The sequence below is a fragment of the Bombina bombina genome, chromosome 6 (assembly GCF_027579735.1).
Source record: "Bombina bombina isolate aBomBom1 chromosome 6, aBomBom1.pri, whole genome shotgun sequence".
NCBI lineage: Eukaryota > Metazoa > Chordata > Amphibia > Anura > Bombinatoridae > Bombina > Bombina bombina.
The window spans coordinates 836,432,882-836,459,089 of NC_069504.1; positions in this window are offsets into that span (position 1 = coordinate 836,432,882).

Below are 26,208 nucleotides of genomic sequence, written 5' to 3' on the forward strand. Positions count from 1 at the left end.
GTTTAATTGTAACTTAGGTTAGGATTTATTTTACAGGTAATTTTGTAATTATTTTAACTAGGTAGCTATTAAATAGTTATTAACTATTTAATAGCTATTGTACCTGGTTAAAATAAATACAAAGTTGCCTGTAAAATAAATATTAATCCTAAAATAGCTACAATATAATTATAATTTATATTGTAGCTATCTTATGGTTTATTTTACAGGTAAGTATTTAGCTTTAAATAGGAATAATTTATTTAATAAGAGTTAATTTATTTAGTTAGATAAAAATTATATTTAACTTAGGGGGATGTTAGGGTTAGGGTTAGACTTAGCTTTAGGGGTTAAAAAATTTATTAGAGTATCGGTGAGCTCCGGTCGGCAGATTAGGGGTTAATGCTTGAAGTTAGGTGTCGGCGATGTTAGGGAGGGCAGATTAGGGGTTAATACTATTTATTATAGGGTTATTGAGGCAGATTAGGGGTTAATACATTTATTATAGTAGCGGTGCGGTCCAGTCGGCAGATTAGGGGTTAATAAGTGTAGGTAGGTGGCGGCGACGTTGGTGGCGGCAGATTAGGGGTTAATAAATATTATGTAGGTGTCGGCGTTATTAGGGGCAGCAGATTAGGGGTACATAGGGATAACGTAGGTGGCAGCGGTGTACGGAGCGGCAGATTAGGGGTTAAAAAATTTTAATAGAGTGGCGGCGATGTGGGGGGGCCTTGGTTTAGGGATACATAGGTAGTTTATGGGTGTTAGTGTACTTTAGAGCACAGTAGTTAAGAGCATTATGAACCGGCGTTAGCCCATAAAGCTCTTAACTACTGACTTTTTTCTGTGGCTGGAGTTTTGTCGCTAGATTTCTAACGCTCACTTCAGCCAAGACTCTAAATACCGGCGTTAGAAAGATCCCATTGAAAAGATAGGATACGCAAATGGCGTAGGGGGGATCTGCAGTATGGAAAAGTCGCGGCTGCAAAGTGAGCATTAGACCCTTTGCTGACTGACTCCAAATACCAGCGGGCGGTAAAAACCAGCGTTAGGAGCCTCTAACGCTGGTTTTGACGGCTACCGCCAAACTCTAAATCTAGGCCTCCCTGTACCTGAACACAGTGTTATCTATATGGCCCATGTGTATTTTCTGTCTCTTTGTGCTGAAAAGAGATTAAAAAGCATGTGATAAGAGGCAACCCTCAAAGGCTTAGAAATTAGCATATGAGCCTACCTAGGTTTAGTTTAAACTAAGAATACCAAGAGAAAAATGCAAATTTGATGTTAAAAGTAAATTGGAAAGTTGATTAAAATTAAAAGTCATATCTGAATAATGAAAGTTTAATTTATACTAGACTGTCCCTTTCATATCTAACTGTCTATCTCAATACTACAGTTGCTTATAAACATGAAAATAATCAGTTCTCCTCCTCTCCATAAGTTCAGAATTAGTATGGTATCATACTTAGAACATATCAACCCAAGTCATAATTAGCCTAACTACCACATTAGGATAAGTTATTTATGCAGTCTACCTGGGGCTACTATACATTAAGCAGTATATACATTTCTGTGTTCCTTGTACAAATAAATAATAAGGTTCCATAGTTTATTATGTGATATGTGTATTATACTGAGTTAAGCGAGCCGTGTTTAAGATCACCTTCTCTAGATATGTAGCTATTTTAAGAGCATACTTATTTTTTCCTCCTTTATTTAAGATTTTTTCCTATACCGCATCTTACCTCAACTGATATATACGCTAATGCCCTTTACCATTGCACTTATAGACCAGGTAGGTCCAAAAGTGACCCTTTGTGTACAATGGGGAACATATCCCAAAATGTAAAATCGAGGTTCCATTAATATAGGTCCTAGCTTATCCCCTGATGCATACGTCTGTTATGTTCCAGTTGTTTCTGTGCTCATTTATTGCATATATTATTAAGAGCAGTTCGCAATACAACTGTTTATATGTTTAAAATTCAAGATATAGTTTTATAGTTTCCGCTAGCAGTTACTCTCAGACTCCAGATACTGCCTTATTTTATAACCCATTTGTGTGGTACCACAACAGTTAGTAATGACGGATATAACTATTCTATTTGTGTTTTACTGCTCTTCTTCTTCTTGATTGACCCTTGCATGATATCTGTATGTATCTTTAATATAACCTTGTTCGAATTGTATATGGACATATACTGAATGTTGTATCTCAAAACCTCAATAAAAAAAAACTAATGTTTACAAATTTTTTTTTTTAACAAATACCATTACCAAAAGTTGTTACATCTCTATAATTTCCAATCTTAGTATATATAACCCATAAATCCTATTTAGAAGCCTAAGTGAGAGCATGAAGATACCCCCATGGTATCACACAAAAATATATACATGTCATACTCACTTATGATCACAAAGTTCCAAAAATTCTCTAAAATTATCTATGAAATTAAGATTAAAAACAAAATTTAAAAACTATTTAGTTAAAGGGATAGTAAAGTCCAAATTAAACATTCGTGATTCAGATAGGGCATGCAATTCTAAACAACTTTCTAATTTACTTGTATCATCAAATTTGCTTTGTTCTCTTGTTATTCTTAGTTGAAAGCTGCTAATTTCTAAGCCCTTGAAGGCCGCCTCTTTTCTGAATTCATTTGACAGTTTTTCACAGCTAGAGGGCGTTAGTTCATGTGTGTCATATATATATAACATTGTGCTCATGCACATGAAGTTATCTGAGAGTCTGCACTGATTGCCTGAAATGCAAGTCTGTCAAAAGATCTGAGATAAGGAGGCAGTAAGCAGAAGCTTAGAAACAAGGTAGTTACAGAGGTAAAAAGTATATTAATATAACAGTGTCGGTTATGCAAAACTGGGGAATGGTAAATAAAGGGATTATCTATCTTTTTAAACAATAACATTTTTAGTGTTTACTATCCCTGAAGACAGTTGAGTGCTTTTATCCAATAAGTTTCACGTTGTCTTCATTTTAAAAGTCTATTGGTATCCCAGATGTTAGGTGGGATCCATTCGATAAAATTTAATTTTCAAACCTTCTGGATTCTGTCTATGTTGATTTTTAAAGTGATGTGAAACATTATGATTATCAAATCCAGTTTCTATGTTTCTAATGTGTTCCCCTAGTCTATATTTTATTTTCCTTTTTGTTCTTCCTACGTAGATCATATTACATATGCATGTCAATTGATACACTACATAAGTTGTGTTACGTGTGCATCTGTTGTTACATTGGAACATTTTAGTCCCATTAAAATTAAAAAACTTTGAGCTATCCTTTCCTATACATGGACACATAATACAATCCTCAGTCTGTTCTAATGTTTAAACAATACCTCTAGTTTAGGTGAACTTTTTCAACACTTATTCAGAAATATACTGCATTTACTGTGACGTTTGTATATAGATTATTTTAACTACTAAAAAACAGAAACCATGTTATATTTACGGAAGGTACATTATGGGCTAAATTATTGTGAGTATATATATCTCTCTCTGTATTTTGGGGGTGTGTTGTCTGTGTTTTGTTCTTTGAACATTTACATAGCTGAGAGCATCTGAAACATCTCATATAGGGCTAGATTACAAATTCAGCGCTAATTTATCACGTGCCTGCAAACAGGCAAATCTTCCCATTTGCGGGCATGCAATAATTAACCAGTTGGTTGTTGCTACCGTGAGTTCGTGGTAGCAATTAGCGCTTATAAAATTAACCAGAAATCAGATCTCTGGTTAATTTTATAAATGTGCCCCTAATGCCCCCAAAATACAGTGTAGTGTATTCTATAAAAAAATAAAAAATAAAATAAAGATAGCAGCATCTTTATTTTTTAATAAAATAGCTGCACTAGGCAGGATTTTGGGGGTAAAGTTGGAGGGAGTGGGGCAATGAAAAGTGCTTTTACATTGCAGTCTATGGGAACTTGTGTTCCCAGTAAATATATACTGTATGTACTGTATATGCTTTTTTTTATTTATATATATATATATATATATATATATATATATATATATATATATATATATAGACCCATATAAAACACCTAAATATATATGTATATAATCATATACATGTATATTTACACTTTGCCACCATCGCTTCCCTACTTACCCCTTTCAGTGCACAAGGTAATGCCGTGTGTCAAACTTGCTTAGTTTGGGAAAAACGTAACAATTTTTTTATATTTGATCGAATTTGGCGGTGAAATGGTGGCATGAAGTATACCAAAATGGGCCTAGATCAATACTTTGGGTTGTCTACTAAAAGAAAATATATACATGTCAAGGGATATTCGGGGATTCCTGACAGATATCAGTGTTCCGATGTAACTATCGCTAATTTTGAATGGTTTGGAAATAGCAAAGTGCTACTTAGTGATGTCTCAAACCTAAAAATTTGCGTTCACGAACGGCAGACACGAACTTCCGCAACTGTTCGCGAACGGGCGAACCGCCATAGACTTCAATAGGCAGGTGAATTTTAAAACCCACAGGGACTCTTTCTGGCCACAATAGTGATGGAAAAGTTGTTTCAAGGGTACTAACACCTGGACTGTGACATGCCGGAGGGGGATCCATGGCAAAACTCCCATGGAAAATTAGATAGTTGATGCAGAGTCTGTTTAAAAGCCATAAAGGGCATAAATCACCTAACATTGCTAAATTGTTTGGAATAACGTGCTTTAAAACATCAGGTATGATGTTGTATCGATCAGGTAGTGTAAGGGTTACGCTCGCTTCACAGTGACAGGCCAAACTCCCCGTTTAAAGGGACAGTCTACACCAGAATTTTTATTGTTTTAAAAGATAGATAATCCCTTTATTACCCATTTCCCAGTTTTTCATAACTAACACATTTATAATAATATACTTTTGATTATCTTGTATCTAAGCCTCTGCAAACTGCCCCTTTTTTCAGTTATTTGACAGACTTGCAGTCTAGCCAATCAGTGCCTGCTCCCAGATAACTTCTCGTGCATGTGCACAGTGTTATCTATATGAAATACGTGAACTAACACCCTCTAGTGGTGAAAAACTGTTAAAATGCAATCTGAAAGAGGTGGGCTTCAAGGTCTAAGAAATTAGCATATGAACCTCCTAGGTTAAGCTTTCAACTAAGAATACCAAGAGAACAAAGCAAAATTGGTGATAAAAGTAAATTGGAAAATTGTTTAAAATTATATGCTCTATCTGAATCATGAAAGTTTATTTTGGCCTAGACTGTCCCTTTAACGCACCGCAAACAACCGCAAACAGTCCATTTGCACAATCGCAAACTCCCCATTTGCACAAGGTTGGATACCAAGCTAGCCATGTCCCAATCCTTGTCCTCACTGATGTCATTGAAGGTCTCTTCCTCCACCCAGCCACGTACAACACCAAGGGTCCCCGAAAGGTGACAACAAGCCCCCTGGGACGCCTGCTGTGTTTGGTCTTCCACCTCCTCAAAGCCACCTTCCTCCTCTGACTGCTCTTCTTCAGACTCCTCTCTCTGCGTTGCCTCTCTCTACGTTATTATAAGGTGTGTTAAGTAGTACTATTCCTATCAGTGTAATCCCTGTTAGGTCCCCTATCAGGGGACGTGTATATGGCATGGATTTTAGGAACCGGGAGATGGAAAAAGATGCTTGGTCGGTCCTCCTACTTCAAATTTGTGGCACTGTGCGTGCAATTTACTGTGCCACCAGATATGAGTGGTGTGTTAAGTAGTACTATTCTGATCAGTTTAATCCCTGTTACGTCCCCTATCAGGGGACGTGTATATGGCATGGATATGTATATGGCATGGCCGAAACACAAGTGGCTGTCAGATAACAGTCCGGCCACGAGATAGATAGATTTGATAGATAGATAGATACATAGATTAGATAGATAGATCAATAGATGCAATAGATACATTTGATAGATACGATAGATAGATAGATAGATTTGATAGATAAATAGATAGATTTGATAGATAGATAATTTCCCAGACAGAGAATTACAAGACGTGCGGTCTGGGTCCCATGGTAAGGTTCCCAGAGGCAGTTGCGGCGCCCGAGGCTCTGATTAGAACAGAGCACTCTGGAACGTATCTGCCCTCGGCCGAAATCGGAACATTCTTTAGCTTTCTGTCTGTCGGCCAAATGTCCGTCTGCCAAATGTCCTTCTGCATTTTGTCAGAGCACCGCGTGCAATCTACTGTGCCACCAGATATGAGTGATGTGTTAAGTAGAACTATTCTGATCAGTTTAATCCTTGTTACGTCCCCTACCAGGGGACGTGTATATGGCATGGATTTTAGGAACCGGGAGATGGAAAAAGATGCTTGGTCGGTCCTCCTACTTCATATTAGGGGCACTGCGCGTGCAATCTACTGTGCCACCAGATATGAGTGGTGTGGTTTTTGAACCCACAGTGCAGCACCAGAGGCCAGAAAAATTTGGCATGTACACATGCCTGAAAAATTAGGCGTTGTTGCAGCCGCTGCTGTAGCAGCGGCCAGAAAAATTGATGTTTGTTTCCCAGGCAGAAAGTGCCCTAAAACATTGTGGCTTGAACCCTAGTTGGTGGGGGATAAGTCACGCAAGTCATCCGGCATTCGAAGATAAAATACAGCAGCATGTGGACCATTTTTAGCCCAAGGCAGCTCTTCTCATCAGGCCTTTTCTACTCAAATGTATCGCCCAATGTCAGTCCCTTCGGGATCCATCCCTCATTCATCTTAATAAAGGTGAGGTAATCTAGACTTTTTTGACCTAGGCGACTTCTCTTCTCAGTGACAATACCTCCTGCTGCACTGAAGGTCCTTTCTGACAGGACACTTGAAGCGGGGCAGGCCAGAAGTTCTATCGCAAATTGGGATAGCTCAGGCCACAGGTCAAGCCTGCACACCCAGTAGTCAAGGGGTTCATCGCTCCTCAGAGTGTCGAGATCTGCAGTTAAGGCGAAGTAGTCTGCTACCTGTCGGTCAAGTCGTTCTCTGAGGGTGGACCCCGAAGGGCTGTGGTGATGCATAGGACTTAAAAAGCTCTGCATGTCCTCCATCAACAACACGTCTGTAAAGCATCCTGTCCTTGCCGGCGTGGTTGTGGGAGTCGTAGGATTACTTTCACCTCTTCCCCTGTTAGATTCCCGTTGTGCTGTGACATCACCCTTACATGCTGTGTAAAGCATACTTTTTAATTTATTTTGGAACTGCTGCAGCCTTTCCGACTTGCAGTAATTCTGTAAAATTTCAGGCACTTTATGCTTACACCGGGGGTCTAGTAGCGTGGACACCCAGTACAGGTCGTTCTTCTTCAGCTTTTTTATATGAGTGTCCCTCAACAGGCACGACAGCATGAAAGACCCCATTTGCACAAGGTTGGATGCCGAGCTACTCATGTCCCGTTCCTCGTCCTCACTGATCTCACTGAAGGTATCTTCTTCCCCCCAGCCACGAACAACACCACGGGTACCCGATAGGTGACAACGAGCACCCTGGGATGCCTGTTGTGGTTGGTCTTCTTCGCAGGGCACGCTCCAGGAAGAAAACAAATGGTATGATGTCGCTGATGGTGCCTTCGGTGCGACTGACTAGGTTTGTCACCTCCTCAAAAGGACGCATGAGCCTACAGGCATTGCGCATGAGCGTCCAGTAATGTGGCAAAAAAATTCCCAGCTCCCCAGAGCACCCTGGTCATACAAATTAGGAGTGTTGAATTCCAACGTGTCGGGCTGTCGCAAATCAAGCGCCTCACTGGCATGTTGTTTCGCCGCTGGATATCTTAAAAGTGCGCCATGGCCGTGTTGGAATGCCTGAAATGGCCACACACCTTCCTGGCCTGCTTCAGGATGTCCTGTAAGCCTGGGTATTTATGCACAAAGCGTTGTACGATCAGATTACACACATGTGCCATGCACGGCACATGGGTCAACTTGCCCAATTTCAATGCCGCCACCAAATTACTTCCGTTGTCGGAAACCACTTTGCTTATAGCCAGTTGGTGCGGAGTCAGCCACTGATCCACCTGTGCGTTCAGGGTGGACAGGAGGAGGGCTGATCCGGTGTGACTCTCTGTTTTCAGGCAAGTCAACCCCAAGACGGCGTGACACTGCCGTATCCGGGATGTGGAATAGTACCAGGGGAGCTGGGGGGGTGCCGTTGATGTGGAGCAAGATGCAGCAGCAGAAGAGGACTCAGTCGAGGAAGTTATGGAAGAGGATGGAGTAGGAGGAGTAGAGGAGGTGGCAGCAGGCCTGCCTGCAAGTCGTGGCGGTGTCACCAACTCTGCAGAGCCATGCATTCCATGGTTGTCAGCCATCAGCAGGTTTACCCAATGCGCAGTGTAGGTGATATACCTGCCCTGACCATGCTTTGCAGACCAGCTTTGCAGTGGTCAGATGGACCCTTGCCCCAACACTGTGTGCCAGACATGACATTACTTCCTTTCACACAATCGAGTACAGGTTGGGGATTGCCTTTTGTGAAAAGAAATTTCGGCCGGGTACCTTCCACTGCGTTGTCCTAATAGCTACAAATTTTTGGAATGCCTCAGACTCCACCAGCTTGTATGGTAAAAGCTGGCGGGCTAAGAGTTCTGGGCTGTCAGACGCTGGGCAAGGGGGTGACTTTGTGACATTGGCTTCTTACGCTCAAACATGTCCTTGACAGACACCTGACTGTGGGCAGATGAGCAGGAACTGCTCAAGGCGAGACACGGAGTGGCAGATGGTTGAGAGGAGGCAAGGAGGACAGCAGTGGTTGATGTGGCTGAAGATGCTGGACCAGGAGGAGGATGGCGGCTTTGAGTTTGTGTGCTGCTTGTACTCATGTGTTGATCCCATAGGCGTTTGTGATGTGCGATCATGTGCCTTCGCAAAGCAGTTGTACCTAGGTGGGTGTTGGACTTCCCACGACTCAGTTTCTTTTGGCACAGGTTGCAAATGGCATCACTGTTGTCAGAGGCAGACACACACAAAAAATGCCACACTGCTGAGCTCTGCAATGACGGCATTCTGGTGGTGGCAACAGCATGCGTTGATTGGCGTGCTGTCTGGCTGACCCCGGGTGCCGATGCATGCTTTCTGGCTGTGCCACTAGCTCCTTGCAACGACCTCCCCCTGCTTCCAACTCGTCTCCTCCTCCTCCTCTCTGTCTCCCCATCTGAACTTTCCCCCTGTTCTTCTTCTCTTCTAGCGGGCACCCACGTGACATCCACGGACGCATCGTCATCATCAACCGCTTCACTTGTATCTGACAAATCAACAAAGGAAGCAGCAGCGGGTACAACATCATCATCATCACACCGTACGTCCATGTCTGTAATGCTGCCTGACTGAGACATATCACTGTTATCTACATCCTCTGTCAATGATGGTTGCGCATCACTCATTTCTTCCAAATGATGTGTAAATAACTCCTCTGACAGATCAAGTGAAGCGGCTGTGGTGCTAGTGTTGGTGGTGGTGGCAGGCAGGCGAGTGGTAATTTGAGAGGTGCCCGAAGATAAGCTGGAGGAGGATGGTGCGTCAAGGTTCGGAGTGGAAGCTATAGAAGATTGGGTGTCCTGTGTTAAAAAGTCAACTATGTCCTCAGAACTTTTCAAGTTCATGATACGTGGCCTCTGAACACTGGACATTATTTTAGGGCCAAAGGGAATCACAGCACCACGACCACGACGGCACCTGCGGGGTGGCCTGCCTCTGCCTGTCATTTTTTTTAAAATGTACACTTAAACTACTATTAAACAAGATATGAGTGGTGCCACTGGGCAAGTGGGCACAGTATACGCTGTGAGCCTGACACAAAAAAGCAGACTGATGTTTCACAGTCCAAAAAGTTTAATTTTTTTTAAATGTACACTTACACTACTATTAAACAAGATATGAGTGGTGGCACTGGGCAAGTGGGCACAGTATACGCTGTGAGCCTGACACAAAAAAGCAGACTGATGTTTCACAGTCCAAAAAGTTTTTTTTGTTTTAAATGTACACTTACACTACTATTAAACAAGATATGAGTGGTGGCACTGGGCAAGTGGGCACAGTATACGCTGTGAGCCTGGCACACACGCTGGCAGGCAGGCAGGCAACTGCAATTAGATTACACAAGCAGACTGATGTTTCACAGTCAAAAAAGTTTTTTTTTTTAAATTTACACTACTGTTACACCAGATATGAGTGGTGGCACTGGGCAAGTGGGCACAGTATTCTCTGTGAGCCTGTCACACATGCTGGCAGGCAGGCAACTACAATTAGATTACACAAGCAGACTGATGTTTCACAGTCAAAACAGTTTTTGTTTTTTAATTAACACTACTGATACACCAGATATGAGTGGTGGCACTGGGCAAGTGGGCACAGTATACGCTGTGAGCCTGGCACACACGCTGGCAAGCAGGCAACTGCAATTAGATTACACAAGCAGACTGATGTTTCACAGTCAAAAAAGTTTTTTTTTTTAAATTTACACTACTGTTACAACAGATATGAGTGGTGGCACTGGGCAAGTGGGCACAGTATATGCTGTGAGCCTGGCACACACGCTGGCAGGCAGGCAACTGCAATTCGATTACACTAGCAGACTGATGTTTCACAGTCAAAAAAGTTTTTTTTTTTTAAATTTACACTACTGTTACACCAGATATGAGTGGTGGCACTGGGCAAGTGGGCACAGTATACGCTGTGAGCCTGGCACACATGCTGGCAGGCAGGCAACTGCAATTAGATTACACAAGCAGACTGATGTTTCACAGTCAAAAAAGTTGTTTTTTTTTAAATTTACACTACTGTTACAACAGATATGAGTGGTGGCACTGGGCAAGTGGGCACAGTATATGCTGTGAGCCTGGCACACACGCTGGCAGGCAGGCAACTGCATATAGATTACACTAGCAGACTGATGTTTCACAGTCAAAAAAGTTTTTTTTTTTAAATTTACACTACTGTTACAACAGATATGAGTGGTGGCACTGGGCAAGTGGGCACAGTATACGCTGTGAGCCTGGCACACATGCTGGCAGGCAGGCAACTGCAATTAGATTACACTAGCAGACTGATGTTTCACAGTCAAAAAAGTTTTTTTTTTTTAAATTTACACTACTGTTACAACAGATATGAGTGGTGGCACTGGGCAAGTGGGCCTGGCACACACGCTGGCAGGCTGGCAACTGCAATTAGATTACACTAGCAGACTGATGTTTCACAGTCAAAAAAGTTTTTTTTTTAAATTTACACTACTGTTACAACAGATATGAGTGGCGGCACTGGGCAAGTGGGCACAGTATACGCTGTGAGCCTGACACACACGCTGGCAGGCAGGCAGGCAACTGCAATTAGATTACACAGGAACAAAAAACAGACTGATATTCTAGCCCTAAAAAGCGCTTTTTGGGGTGCTGTCCTTACAGCAGAGATCAGATGAGTCCTTCAGGACTGTAGTGGACACTGAATACACTAGTCTAGCTATCAATTTCCCTATTAAATCAGCAGCAGCTACACTGTCCCTCCTCTCACTAAGAAAGCAGCTTCCGAATGAATCTAAAATGGCTGCTGTCCAGGAGCTGGGAGGGTCTGGGATTGAGGGTCTGCTGCTGATTGGCTGGAATGTGTCTGCAGACTGTGAGATACAGGGTCAAAGTTTACTCAATGATGACGAATAGGGGGCGGATCGAACATCGCACAAGCTATGTTCGCCGGGAACTATTCGCCGGCGAACAATTTGAGACATCACTAGTGCTACTTGTACTTATTGCCCTATAACTTACAAAAAAAGCAAATAACGTGTAAACATTGGGTATTTCTAAACTCAGGACAAAATTTAGAAACTATTTAGCATGGGTGTTTTTTGGTGGTTGTAGATGTGTAACAGATTTGGGGGGTCAAAGTTAGAAAAAGTGTGTTTTTTCCATTTTTTCATCTTATTTTATAAATTTTTGATAGTAAATTATATGATATGATAAAAATAATGGTATCTTTAGAAAGTCCATTTAATGGCGAGAAAAACGGTATATAATGGGGCCTATTTATCAAGCCGTCAACTGTGCTGCATTCGCTGGCACCAATACGCTCGCCTAACATCGCTGAATACGTTCTCCATATTTAACAAAAAAGCTGTCAAAAAGCTGCGCACCAAGTATGGGGCGATGAGCAGCGGACTGTTGTTAACTAACAGTCATCGATGTCACTGCTATTCAGCTTTTTCACAGCTTTATTTATACCCTGTCACTAAACACCGCCACTATACTAAACTGTTTATCCCCTATACCGCCGCTCCCGGACCCCGCCGCAACTAAATAAAGTTATTAACTCCTAAACCGCCGCTCCCGGAGCCCACCACCACTTACAGTATACTTATTAACCCCTAATTTGCTGCCCCCTACTCCGCAGCAACCTACATTATACTTATTAACCCCTAATCTGCCACCCCCTATACTGCCGCCACCTACATAAAGTTATTAATCCCTATCCTGCCACCGCAACTAAATACATGTATTAACCCCTAAACCGCCAGCCCCCACATCACCATAAACTAAATTAATTTATTAATCCCTAAACCTAACAACCCGCTAACTGTACATTAAATACTAACTCATCCCTATCTTATAATAAATTTAAACTTACCTTTAAAATTACATTAAACTATTTATTAAATTAATAATGAATCTATTCTATTATAATAAAATTACATTAAACTATATTAAATTAATAATTAACCTACCCTAACTATTATAATAAAATTATATTAAACTATATTAAATTAATAATTAATCTACCCTAACTTTTATACTAAAATTACATTAAACTATATTAAATTAATAATTAATCTAACCTAACTTTTATACTAAAATTACATTAAACTACAAATTAAATTAACTATATTATATATTTAAACACCTAACCCTATTTAAATAATTTAAATCTACACTAAAAAAATTACAAAGTTGCAAAAAACTAGATTGGATCAGCCAATAGGATGAAAGTTCAATCCTATTGGCTGATTGCAACAGCCAATAGGATTTTTTCAACCTTAATTCCGATTGACTGATAGAATTCTATCAGCCAATCGGAATCTAAGGGACATCATCTTGGATGACGTCATTTAAAGGAACCTTCATTCGTCGGTAGTCATTGGAAGGAAGGAAGAGGATGCTCCACGTTGGATGTCTTGAAGATGGATCCGCTCCGCGCCGGATGGATGAAGATAGAAGATGCCGTCTGGGTGAAGACTTCTGCGGGCTTGGATGAAGACTTCGGCCGCTTCGTTGAGGACTTCTCCCGGCTTCTTGGAGGATGGATGTCGGATCTTCAAAACTGTAAGTAGATCTTCTGGGGTTAGTGTTAGGAGTTTTTTTAAAGTTTATTGAGTGGGTTTTAGTTTTAGATTAGGACTTGGGCCTGCAATAGAGCTAAATGCCCTTTTATGGGCAATGCCCATCCAAATGCCCTTTTCAGGAGGGCAATGGGGAGCTTAGGTTTTTTTAGATTAGGTTTTTATTTGGGGGGTTGGTTGTGTGGGTGGTGGGTTTTACTGTTGGGGGGGTATTTGTATTTTTTTTTACAAGTAAAAGAGCTGATTTCTTTGGGGCAATGCCCCGCAAAAGGCCCTTTTAAGGGCTATTATTTGTAGTTTATTGTAGGCTAGGGTTTTTTTATTTGGGGGGGGGGGCTTTTTTATTTTCATAGGGCCCTTAGATTAGGTGTAATTAGTTTAAAGCTTTGATAATTTCTTTTTTATTTTTTGTAACTTAGTGTTTATTTTTTTTTGTGTAACTCAGTGTTTGTTATTTTTTGTAACTTAGTTTTTTGTAACTTTGTAATTTTTTTAGTGTAGATTTAAATTATTTGAGTAGGGTTAGGTGTTTAAATATATAATAAAGTTAATTTAATTTGTAGTTTAATGTAATTTTAGTATCAAAGTTAGGTTAGATTAATTATTATTATTATTATTTTTTTTAATAATAAGCTTTATTGAATGAACACATACAAAATTACATCTTTTACATGCAAGATAAATAATAGCATCTTAGTGGCCAAGATAGCTATATCATATAAACAGAAACAAGCCATAGTAAAAGACTGATAAATACCTATATTATTACATTTGGTATGTTCATTGCTGTAAATTCCGCTTTGCAACTTGCCAATAACTAGCACAATTATTTGCGGCTGACAGCGTCGAACCCAAACACCCCATGTTTATAGCCTTGCAAAGCTGCCGTTCTAGTGTTGGATGTGGGTAGGTCTGACAGTGCCAGCCCCAGGCAATCCTTGAAAACTTCAGTATAGTAAACAAAAACAGGTAGAAGGAGAGAAAAGAAGGGGGGGGGGGGACGTAGGGGAGGGAAAGCATATAAGTGAGGAGGGAGGGGAGGAAGGAGGGGCGAGTGGTTGGGAAGAAAGGAAAAAAAAAAAAAAGATTAATTATTATTTTAATATAGTTTAATGTAATTTTAGTTTAAAAGTTAGGGTAGATTAATTATTATTTTAATATAGTTTAATGTAGTTGTATTATAATAGTTAGAATAGGTTAATTATTAGTTTAATATAGTTTGATATAATTTTATCATAATAGTTAGAATAGGTTAATTAGTAGTTTAATATAGTTTAATTTAAATCTAAAGGTAAGTTTAAATTTATTATAAGATAGGAATGAGTTAATATTTAATATAAAGTTAGCGGGTTGTTAGTTTTAGGGTTAATAGGTTAATTTAGTTTATGGCGATGTGGGGGCTGGCGGTTTAGGGGTTAATACATTCAATTAGTTGCGGTGGGCTCCGGGAGCGGCGGGATAGGGGTTAATAAGTATAATGTAGGTGGCGGCGGTGGCGGGACGCTGCTTTCAGACTCCCATTGATTCCTATGGTATCCGCCGCCTCTAGGGCAGCGGATTGAAAACCAGGTACGCTGGGCTGGAATAGTGGCGAGTGTACCTGGTAGAAATTTGATAACTAGCAAATGTAGTCAGATAGTGCAGAATTTGCATTCGGAACATCTGTAGTGACGTAAGCATCGATCTGTGTCGGACTGAGACTGGCGGATAGTATGTTACGTCACAAAATTCTACTTTTGCCGATCTGTAGCCTTTGATAAATAAGGCGAATCAGGCTCGCCACAATTAGGCTGAGGAATTCCAGCGTATTTGCGGTTGACGGCTTGATAAATAGGCCCCAATATGTGTTGGTACAGTAAATGAGTAAGAGGAAAATTACAGCTAAACACAAACACATCAGAAATGTAAAAATAGCCCTAGTCCCTTAAGGTAAGAAAATTTGTAAAATTGTCTGGTCACCATGGGAACTATCATGTTGCAATATAGGTTACGTTTTTTGCTGTGGCCAATTAGGGACAGATATAACTAGGTCACTAGAGTGTGCAGCCAATGGCTGTGGGGAATATAACAGTGTTCTGCACTTTCATTTCTAACAGCAACTGGAAAGCTCACAATTTCAGAATGGAATTATAGGAAAAGGGGACAAAATAAATAATGAATGTATGTTGTATAGTTTTTCTTTATATATACGATTTAGGGCTAGATTACAAGTGGTGTGTTATTTTTTTTTTCAGCAAAAACTCTACTAGAGTTAAGCTTTTTGCGCTAGTAGGGTTGCGTTCCAAGAAAATATTTTTTTGCGTATGCGTTCATGTATTTCCCCCATAGAAATCAATGGAAAAAAAAGTAGAAAAAAACATACAATAACATCCGAAATCGCGCAAACACCATTGCATTTTTGCATTCTTGCATTCTCCATAGAAGTCAATGGAGAAAAAAAATTGTTGTAAAAAGACAACATAGTATAATCGCATTAGCAAATGTCAAATGTTTGCAGTAAATACATAGTTAAAATCTTTATTAAATATGAATATTGCATACATATGTTTCTTTCCTAAGATATGGTAAGTCCACGGCGTCCTCAATTACTGTTGGAAATATCACTCCTGGCCAGCAGGAGGAGGCAAAGAGCACCACAGCCAAGCTGTCAGGTATCACTCCCCCTCCCACAACGCCCAGTCCTTCTCTTTGCCTGCGGTGCAAGGAGGAGGTGAAGTTTTGGTGTCTGAAGAAGATTGGATTTATTTCTCTTCAATCAAGATTTTATTATTTTGAAAGCCAGAGTAGGTTTACTCTGATCTTTCCCCTCAAGATTGGGTCTAGCCATAATCCACATTAGTCTCTTCAGTAGGGCAGTTGTGGCTTTCAAGCAATTAGGAACTTGTGGGATAGGCCTCACTGTGTTTTCCTAACGTGTTGCTGCCATAGTATAGAAAGCCAAAATAGTCTTACCCTGTTCTATCTTTCATACACAGGTCTCTGTGAGGAGTGGCATCCTCTAATACCAGGTGGTCTGTCCTCCTGCCAGACAGCTGGATGTAAGGGTAAATGCCTTTTTGTCTTCTGGGAGGAGGCAGGAACTGAAGGGTTTTAGAACCCCCTGTACTTAATGTGAGACTCTGCATCCTTAAGTAAGGATGTTTAATGGCATGGGCAGGCACTACAATGTAACATGGAGACTTAAGGTTGAACTCCTTCACGGCAAGGAAGGGGTTAACCTTTTATGTTGGCTCAGTAAAAATGTTCTATTCACTTGGTGTATAACATTTTAGAATGTTTATATTGACATCATACTCTATTTCATGTGTTTGCTTTAGGCTCCATTTCCGTTAGTGAATTTCGGCAGCCTCTAAGTGTCCTTCATGGAGGCTTTTAGGAGGTTGCGCTCTTTCTATCTTAGAGGCGCCACTGCTGTGGGATGTTTAATTTTTCATAACGGAGCGGAGTTAGTTTTATTTATTGGCCTTTTTCATGCTGCAAGGACCATTACTAATCTAATCTATCGGCGGAATGAAGCACAATGTATAATGCGCGATTCATTTCTTTGCTGAGTGTATGTTCCCGCCTACTTCTTCTCCAAAGCGGAGCGGCGCCATTTTGGACATTCTATGTCATATATATAACTCTGCCTCATTCTCCGGCATGACAACAGAGCGGCGTTCGGGTTATGTCTCTATCTCTATGTCTGGTTTTGTGTTCTCCTGTTAAAGAGAACATTGTTTGAAGTGAGGTAGAGAAGATTTGACATAGGTTTCTATGTATGAAGAGCGGGAGAGCAGGCTCAGGTCTGACAACAAATGTGCCATGTAATAAAGATTAAAAAATGTTAGATACCACTTTAGTTATTCCTTTGGCCTGGGTTCTGGAACAGGGATCTTTTACTATATGGCTCTTGAGGACAATTGTTTTGATAAATGTTTAAGTCCCTTATATTGAAATAAATGCTTTAGGAATATTATGAGCCTCCTGTTCCTCAGAACTTAATTTAGACAATTTATTTGTTTCTGAAATTCTGTGCTGTTTATATGACCAATGCTATTTAATGTACACATAGCTTGTTGCACTCTGAGCCTCATGTCTCCCAGGATGATGCTGTTCAGGCATTGCCACAGCTTTCTCCTTAAACGTCCCAAGCCTCAATGGCGTCACATAGAGTGCCCTGCGGTTCCTCTCACTCTCCTGAAAGTGTGTATTTGACTGTAGATTTTACAGCTCAGGTATTCTCTGCGGTAACTGCAGCTTTATCTGTTTTTACTACTCTTCAGGGAAATCGCAAGAGGAAAATTAGAGATTCAGATAGTAAGGTTTCTGTTCCGGCCTGCTGCTACTCAGGTTGCCCTTCCTCATAGGTCTGATGAGGAGAATACGTTGGTAGCCTCTGAGGGTGAAACCTCAGATTTGGACAATATAATTCCTTCATCTAATGCTGAAGTGGTAACCTTCAGACGTAAGCTTAATCACCTTGTGTATTGTTAAAGGAGGTTTTAGCTACTTGTATGACTCTGACGCGCCTGTCGTTGTCAACTCTCAGAAGTATTAGTCAACTTAATAGTTGCTTTATGTTCCTTTCTTTGTGGAAGTGTTTGTCTGTCTGTGGTAGGAGATTTTTTCGCAGGAATGGGAAAAGTCAGGGATTCCTTTTTCCCTGTCCCCTGTTTATATAAGATGTTTCCTGTCGCTGTCTCCATTAAAGGGACACTGAACCCAAATTTGTTCATTTGTAATTCAGAAAGAGCATGTAATTTTAAGCAACTTTCTAATTTACTCCTATTATCAATTTTTCTTCGTTCTCTTGCTATCATTATTTGAAAAAGAAGGCATCTAAGTTTTTTTGGTATCAGTACTCTGGACAGCATTTTTTTATTGGTGGATGAATTTATCCACCAATCAGCAAGGACAACCCAGGTTGTTCACCAAAAATGGGCCGGCATCTAAACTTAAATTCTTGCATTTCAAATAAAGATACCAAGAGAATGAAGAAAATTTGATAATAGGAGTAATTTGCTTAAAATATCATGCTCAATCTGAATCACGAAATTACATTTTTGGGAACAGTGTCCCTTTAAATATTAAATACAATACAACAATGTACAGAAGTGCAAGATGGAAAAAACACACAATATTCTGTAACAAATGAACTAAGAACTGATACTCTCCTTTAGATTAGACCGCTGCCTTCTTGCAGTCTCTCCTCAGTGACTGTATAGAAATTGGGTAATGGTGATAGATGGCGCAGGTCTGTTAGGTTATTTTTCTCTAATGAATGAAGAGAAAAAAGGCTTGAAGTGTATATAAAAGCCAATTGATAATGGTGCAGTATACTCACTCCGTAAGCTGTATATGGTCTGCTGAACTGGAGTATGATGTCAGGTGGCAAAAGTCCACAGGATTCTAATATCAAATAACAATCTTCCAAAAAGTATCCAAATACTAAACTGGGAGTGAGATGGAAACTCAAATGAAAAAGTATCCAATGTATAATAATAAATATATAGTAACTTACTCCATATAAAAGGAGAATCCGGCCAGGCACAGCAAGGAAAGATGATGACAATCTTTCGGCTTAGATAAAAAATAAAAATAAACCCCTTTTTTATCTAAGCCGAAAGATTGTCATATAATGTAGAGGGACTATAATGTAGAGGGACCATTTCTACTCTGGCTATAAGAAATTTTCTCCTAAGTCTGGTGAGGAGGATTCACCGGTAGGTTTTGAGGGTGAAATCTCAGACTCAGACAGTATAATTCCTTCATCTGATGTTGAAGTGGTCTACTTCAGATATATGCTTATACACCTCGTGTACTGTTAAAGGATGTTTTAGTTGCTTGGACGACATTGATACCCCTGTTGTTGTCAACACTCGGAAGTTTTGTTAACTTTCTAATTTCTATGATGTTTCTTCCTATGAGGAAGTGTTTCTTCATGCTTTGGATATTTTCACAGGAATAGGAGAAGCTAGGGATACCTTTCTCCCTGTCTCCCATCCTTTAACCCCTTAATGACCGTGGACGTGCAGGATACATCCTCTAAAAAAAGACAGTTAACGCCTGAGGACGTACCCTGCACGTCCTCGGTCTGTAAAGCAGCTGGAAGCGATCCTGCTCGCTTTCAGCTGCTTTCCCGTTATTGCAGTGATGTCTCGATATGGAGGCATCCTGCAATAACCCTGTATGGCCATCCGATGCAGAGAGAGACATTCTGTGGCCCTCTCTGCACCGGACATCGATGGCCAGTATCGTTGGTGGTTGGGAGCCGACGTGGGAGGTGGGTGGCGGCCATCGATGGGCCCAGTGATGTGGAGGGGGGTGGGATCATGGGCAGGGATAACCGGGGGTGCGCACGGATGCACGGGCAGGGAGCGATTAGGAACCGCTACACTACAGAAAATATGGACCATAAGAATTGGTAATCAGTGGCTAAAAAAATAAATAAAAAATACATATAAAACGCTAAATCAGGGGGTGTTGGGTTGGTCTGTGGGAGGGAAGCTACATTACAGAAAAAAAACTGTGAAAAAAAAAAAAAAAAACATTTTTTTTTCTGCAAACTGGGTACTGGCAGATAGCTGCCAGTACCCAAGATGGCCCCCAAAAAGGCAGAGGGGGACGGTTAGAGAGATGTTTTGGGGGGATCAGGGAGGTTGGGGGCTAAGGGGGATCGTACACAGCAACATATGTAAATATGCTATAATTTTTTATTTTTTTTTAAATCACAGATTCCCTTTATTTTAGTACTGGCAGACTTTCTGCCAGTACTTAAGATGGCGGGGACAATTGTCGGGTGGGGGAGGAAAGGGAGCTGTTTGGGAGGGATCAGGGGGTGTGATGTGTCATGTGGGAGGCTGATCTCTACACTAAAGCTAAAATTAACCCTGCAAGCTCCCTACAAGCTACCTAATTAACCCCTTCACTGCTAGACATAATAAACGTGTGATGCGCAGCGGCATTTGGCGGCCTTCTTATTACCAAAAATCAATGCCAAAGTCATATATGTCTGCTATTTCTGAACAAAGGGGACCCCAGAGAAGCATTTACAACCATTTGTGCCATAATTGCACAAGCTGTTTGTAAATAATTTCAGTAAGAAACCTAAAATTGTGAAAAATTTAACGTTTATTTTAATTTGATTGCATTTGGCGGTGAAATGGTGGCATGAAATATACCAAAATGGGCCTAGATCAATACTTGGGGTTGTCTACTATACTACACTAAAGCTAAAATTAACCATAGAAGCTCCCTACATGCTCCCTAATTAACCCCTTCACTGCTGGGCATAATAAACGTGTGGTGCGCAGTGGCATTTAGCGGCCTTCTAATTACCAAAAAGCCAAGCCAAAGCCATATATGTCTGCTATTTCTGAACAAAGGGGATCCCAAAGAAGCATTTACAACCATTTATGCCAAAATTGCACAAGTTGTTTGTAAATAATTTCAGTGAGAAACCGAAAGTTTGTGAAAAAATTTGTGAAAAAGTGAACAATTTTTTTTATATTTTATCGCATTTGGTGGCGAAATGGTGGCATGAAATATACCAAAATGGGCCTAGATCAATACTTTGGGGTGTCTTCTAAAAACAATATATACATGTCAAGGGATATTCAGGGATTCCTGAAAGATATTAGTGTTCCAATGTAACTAGTGCTAATTTTGAAAAAAAGTGGTTTGGAAATAGCAAAGTGTTACTTGTATTTATGGCCCTATAACTTGCAAACAAAGCAAAGAACATGTAAACATTGGGTATTTCTAAACTCAGGACAACATTTAGAAACTATTTAGCATGGGTGTTTTTTGGTGGTTGTAGATGTGTAACAGATTTTGGGGGTCAAAGTTAGAAAAAGTGTGTTTATTTCCATTTTTCTTCATATTATATAATGTTTTTTATAGTAAATTATAAGATATGATGAAAATAATAGTATCTTTAGAAAGTCCACTTAATAGCAAGAAAAACGGCATATAATATGTGTGGGTACAGTAAATGAGTAAGAGGAAAATTACAGCTTAACACAAACACTGCAGAAATTTAAAAATAGCCTTGGTCCCAAACGGACAGAAAATGGAAAGTGCTGCGGTCATTAAGGGGTTAAAGGATTTTCCTGTTGCTGACTCCATCAAAATGCACAGTGCCTTAAGTAGAAGGGAGTTTTTCTACTATGGCTCAGAGAACGTTGCTGCTCCTTTACGGATCTAGGAATATTAGCATGAAGGGTTTGCCCCCTCATTTTTCCCAAAGCATGGGTACGAGATGTTCCAGATCCCTGAGCTGTGGACATAGTATCTCAGGGTTACAGATTGGAATTCCAGACTTTTCCTCCCAGGGGCAGGTTCCACCTCTCAAGATTATCTGCAGCCCAGATAAAAGAGAAGTGTTCTTGAAATGTGTATCTTTCCTCTCTAGGAGTGATAGTTCCAGTTCCAGTACAGGAACAGGGTCTTGGTTTCTATTCCAATCTACTCGTGGTTCCCAAATAAGATAGAACTTTCCATACTATTGTAGACGTGAAGTGTCTAAACAAGTTTCTCAGAGTACCGCCCTTCAAGATGGAAACTAACCGTTCCATTCTTCCTTTAGTGCGAGAGGGTCAGTTTATGACGACCATAGACCTTAAGAATGTGTACCGGGATCATCACAAAATTCTGAGATTTGCCTTTTTAGACAAACACTTTTAGTTTGTGGCTCTTCCATTTGGCCTTGCCACAGCTCCCAGATTTTTCTCAAAGGTCCTGGGAGCTCTCTTGGCAGTGATCCGGTCTCGGGGAATGGCTGTGGTGCCCTATCTTTATGACATTTTTGTTCAGGCGCCGTCTTTTCAACAAGCAGACTCTCATACAGAGATCTTGTTATCTTTCCTATGTTCCCACGGATGGAAAGTGAACCTGGAGAAGAGTTCACTTGTTCCAGCTACAAGGGTGGTTCCCTATCAATGAAAATAGTTATGACGGAGGTCAAAAAGCAAAAATTGTTTCCTCTTGCCGCTCTACAGTCTACTGTTCGGTAATCAGTGGCTCAATGTATGGAGGTAATTTGTCTGCTTCCATGGACATCATTCCCTTTGCTTGATTTCATTTGAGAGCTCTGCAGGTATGCATGCTCAGTCAATGGAACAGGGACCATGTGGATCTGCCTCAGAGGATAGATCTAGATCAGTCGACAAGACCTCCCATGGTGGTTTTCTCAGGAACATCTGTCTCAGGGAACATGCTTTCAGAGACCTTCCTGGGTAATTGTGACCACGATCGCCAGCCTGCTGGGCTGGGGAGCAGTCTGGGACTCTTTAAAGGTGCAGGGACTCTTGACTGGGAGGAGTCTGCTCTCCCTATAAATATCTTGGAGTTGTGAGCGATTTTTAATGCTCTGATGGCTTGGCCTCAGTTGTCTTTAGCCCAGTTTATCAGGTTCCAGTCACACAACATATCCTCAGTGGCTTACATCAACCACCAAGGAGGAACTCGGAGTTCCTTAGCCATGAAAGAGGTGGCTCGGATTATTCAGTGGGCGGAAGCTCACAATTGCTGTCTATCTGCCATCCACATTCCAAGACTGGACAACTGTGAAGCGGATTTTCTGAGCAGACTTTTCATCCCGGGGAGGGGGAACTCCATCCGGAGGTGTTCTCCAGCTTAACCCTCAGTTGGGGGGTGCCAGAGCTGGATTTGATGGTGTCTCGAATGCCAGGCTTCCAAGGTACGGTTCAAGGTCAAGGGATCCTAGATGCTCTGGTGGTTCCTTGGGATTTCAGGCTGGCATACCTGTTTCATCTGTTTGCTCTCCTTCCACAAATCATTGCTTGTATCAAACAGGAGAGAGCTTTGAGGATTCTATTAGCCCCTGCATGGCTTAGCAGGATCTGGTATGCAGACCTAGTGGAAATGTCATCTCTCCCACCTTGGAGACTGCCTCTGAGGAATTTTAGGGTCCATTCCTTCATCCAGATCTTGTTTCTCTGAAGCTGACTGTTTGGAGATTGAATGCTTAGTTCTGTTTAAGCGTGTTTTTTTCTGAGTCTGTCATTGAGACCATGATTCAGGCTCGCAAGCCTGTTTCTAGAAAGATTTACCATAAGGCCACTCTTGGAGTAGGGTCAGGATTCCTAGGATTTTGTCCTTTCTTCAGGAAGGTCTGGAAAAGGGTTTGTCGGTCAGTACCCTGAAGGGTCAGATTTCTGCTTATCTTTTTTGCTACATAAGCATCTGGCGGATGTGCCAGATGTGCAATCTTTTTATCAGGCCTTGGTCAGAATCAGGCCTGTATTTGAGTCCATTGCTCCTCCTTGGAACCTTAACCTTGTTCTTAAAGTTTTAAACAGGCTCTGTTTGAGCCAATGCATTCCATAAATATTAAGTTGTTATCCTGGAAGGCTTTGTTTTCTTGTTACAATCTCTTCTTCTCGGAGAGCCTCGGAACTCTCAGCTTTTTAGTGTGATTCACTTTTCCTTATCCTTCATTTCGATAAGGCGTTTATGCGTACTAAGTTTGGTTTCCTTCCTAAAGTGGTTTCAGATAGAAATAAATTGTTGTTCCTTCTCTAATTCCTAATCCTTCTTCTTATAAGGAATGTTTGTTGCACAACTTGGATGTTGTGCGTGCTCTAAACTTTTACCTACAGGCGATTAAGGATTTTCGGCAATTTTTTCTGCCTTGTTTGTTTGTTTCTAAGGGAAATGTAAAGGTCAGATAGCTACTGCTACTTCTTTTTCTCTCTGGTTGAGAAGTATCATTTGTTTGGCCTATGAGACTGCTGGACAGCAGCCTCCTGAGAGAATTACAGCTCATTCGACTAGTGCTGTCTCTTCTTCTTGGGTTTTCTGGAACAGATTTGCAAGATGGCAACTTGCTCTTCTTGCATACTTTTTCAAATTTGATTCTTTTGCCTTGGCTGAGGTTTCGGGAGAAAGGTTCTTCAAGTGGTGGTGCCTTCTGTTTAGGTCTACCTGTCTTGTCCCTCCCTAATCCTCTGTGTACTCTAGCTTGGGTATTGGCTCCCAACAGTAATTGAGGACGCAGTGGACTCACAATATCTTAGGAAAGAAAACAAAATGTATGCTTACCTGATACATTTATTTATTTCCGGATATGGTGAGTCCAAGGCCCCTCCCTTTATTTCAAGATAGTTATTTTTTTAATAAAGCTCAGGCACCTCTATACCTTGTGTTACTCCTTTTTTCTCCATTTCCCTTCGGTCTAATGACATGGGGTTGTGGGAGGGGGAGAGATACTTGACAGCTTGTCTGTGTTGCTCTTTGCCTCCTCCTGCTGGCCAGGAGGGATATTCCCAACAGTAATTGAGGACACCATGGATTCACCATATTCAGAAATAAATACATTAATTAGGTAAGCATAAATTTTGTTTTTATCATGTTTTCATCTACTTAATGGCAAATGGCTCTAATGCACCAAGAGAAGCAGAGATGTCTCAGCCTTTTAAATCCAGATGGAGAAGAGGAAGCAGCATGCCTGGTTTCAGCTTATAAGGTAAGGAGGGGCCTTCCCTGACTCTGCAACATTGTTGCCACTACTACACCAAAGCCACCAATCAGCAAGCGCTACCCAGGCTCTGAACCAAAAATGGGCTGCTTTGTAAGCTTACATTCCTGCTTTTTCAAATAAAGATACAGAAAGAATGAAGAAAAATTGATAATAGGAGTAAATTAGAAAGTTGCTTAAAATTGCCTGCTCTATCTGAATCATGAAAGAAAAAAATTGGGTTCAGTGTCCCTTTAAACAACTATAATGAAACATTAAAAATGCATCTACCTATTATTCTCAGACTAATCTTTACTATGAATGTTTCATTTTATCTAGCATTTATTAAGGGCCAGATTACGAGTTGAGAGCTATTGTTTGTACGCAAGCGATATCATGTTTTCGCATTTGCACGCAAATTAAATTGCACTCGAATTAAAAGCTGAAAGTAAATGGGAACTCGTGAGCACAATCGCAATTTATGCTAGAATGATTACCGAAACCTCCGAGCTCTGGTTAACTGTTTTGTAAAACAAAAGAATGTCACAAAACACATCAAAAGTACATTATAAAGTACACTTTTACTCATAATAACACCAACTAGTAAAAATTGCTAAAAAAAATATTGCACACAGAAGTTATAAAGGCTCAAAAATAAGAGTTTTCAGGTGTTAGAGAAAAAAAAAAGGCAGGCAAAGGGCTTTAAAATTGACATACATACGTATACATGTCTGAAGATGTATATAGTATATATATAGGTGTAAAGATATGTTGTACCAAAATATTATCATATATATATATATATACGTTGATTGGAGTAGCCGTGTTTGTCCAGAGATTTAGATATCAAAATAACAAGAGTATTGCATTGAGCAATGATACTTTTTTTTTATTGGACTAACTATACATTTATAAGTTGAGAAGCTTTCGGAAGAGTTCATTCCTTTATCAAGTCTGAAGCAATACTGACCAATTCAATGGAATTTACAGATTATATCTTAAAACACAGAATAACTAAGAAGACAGAAAGTGCAGGGAGAGGAGGAGGTGTCGTAAAAATCATGAGGGGGGCTTAGGTAACAGGCAGACAGTGTCCAGTGTAGGAGAACAGACAGGGGAAATATATAGCTTTACATAGAGCATATACTGACATAAAGTTATATATCAACATTGAATCAATATCTATAAAGATGTGAAATTGTATATACAGGGGGAATACAAAAGTTAAAAAAAGACAAAAGTGTGGACATAGGCTTACCTGTGTACCTATGTATAAAGAATGTGGAATATACAATGTAATTGACTAAATGAAAGTACATTACAAAAAAATTTGATAATGTGTTAAGAATCCAGAGTCTACATTTAGTCCAGAATTAAACAGGTTAAAGTGCATTATCATTTTCATTTCAAAGGTTTTTCTTTCCATGGTGTTTTTGAAGTTGCCTCTGAGAAT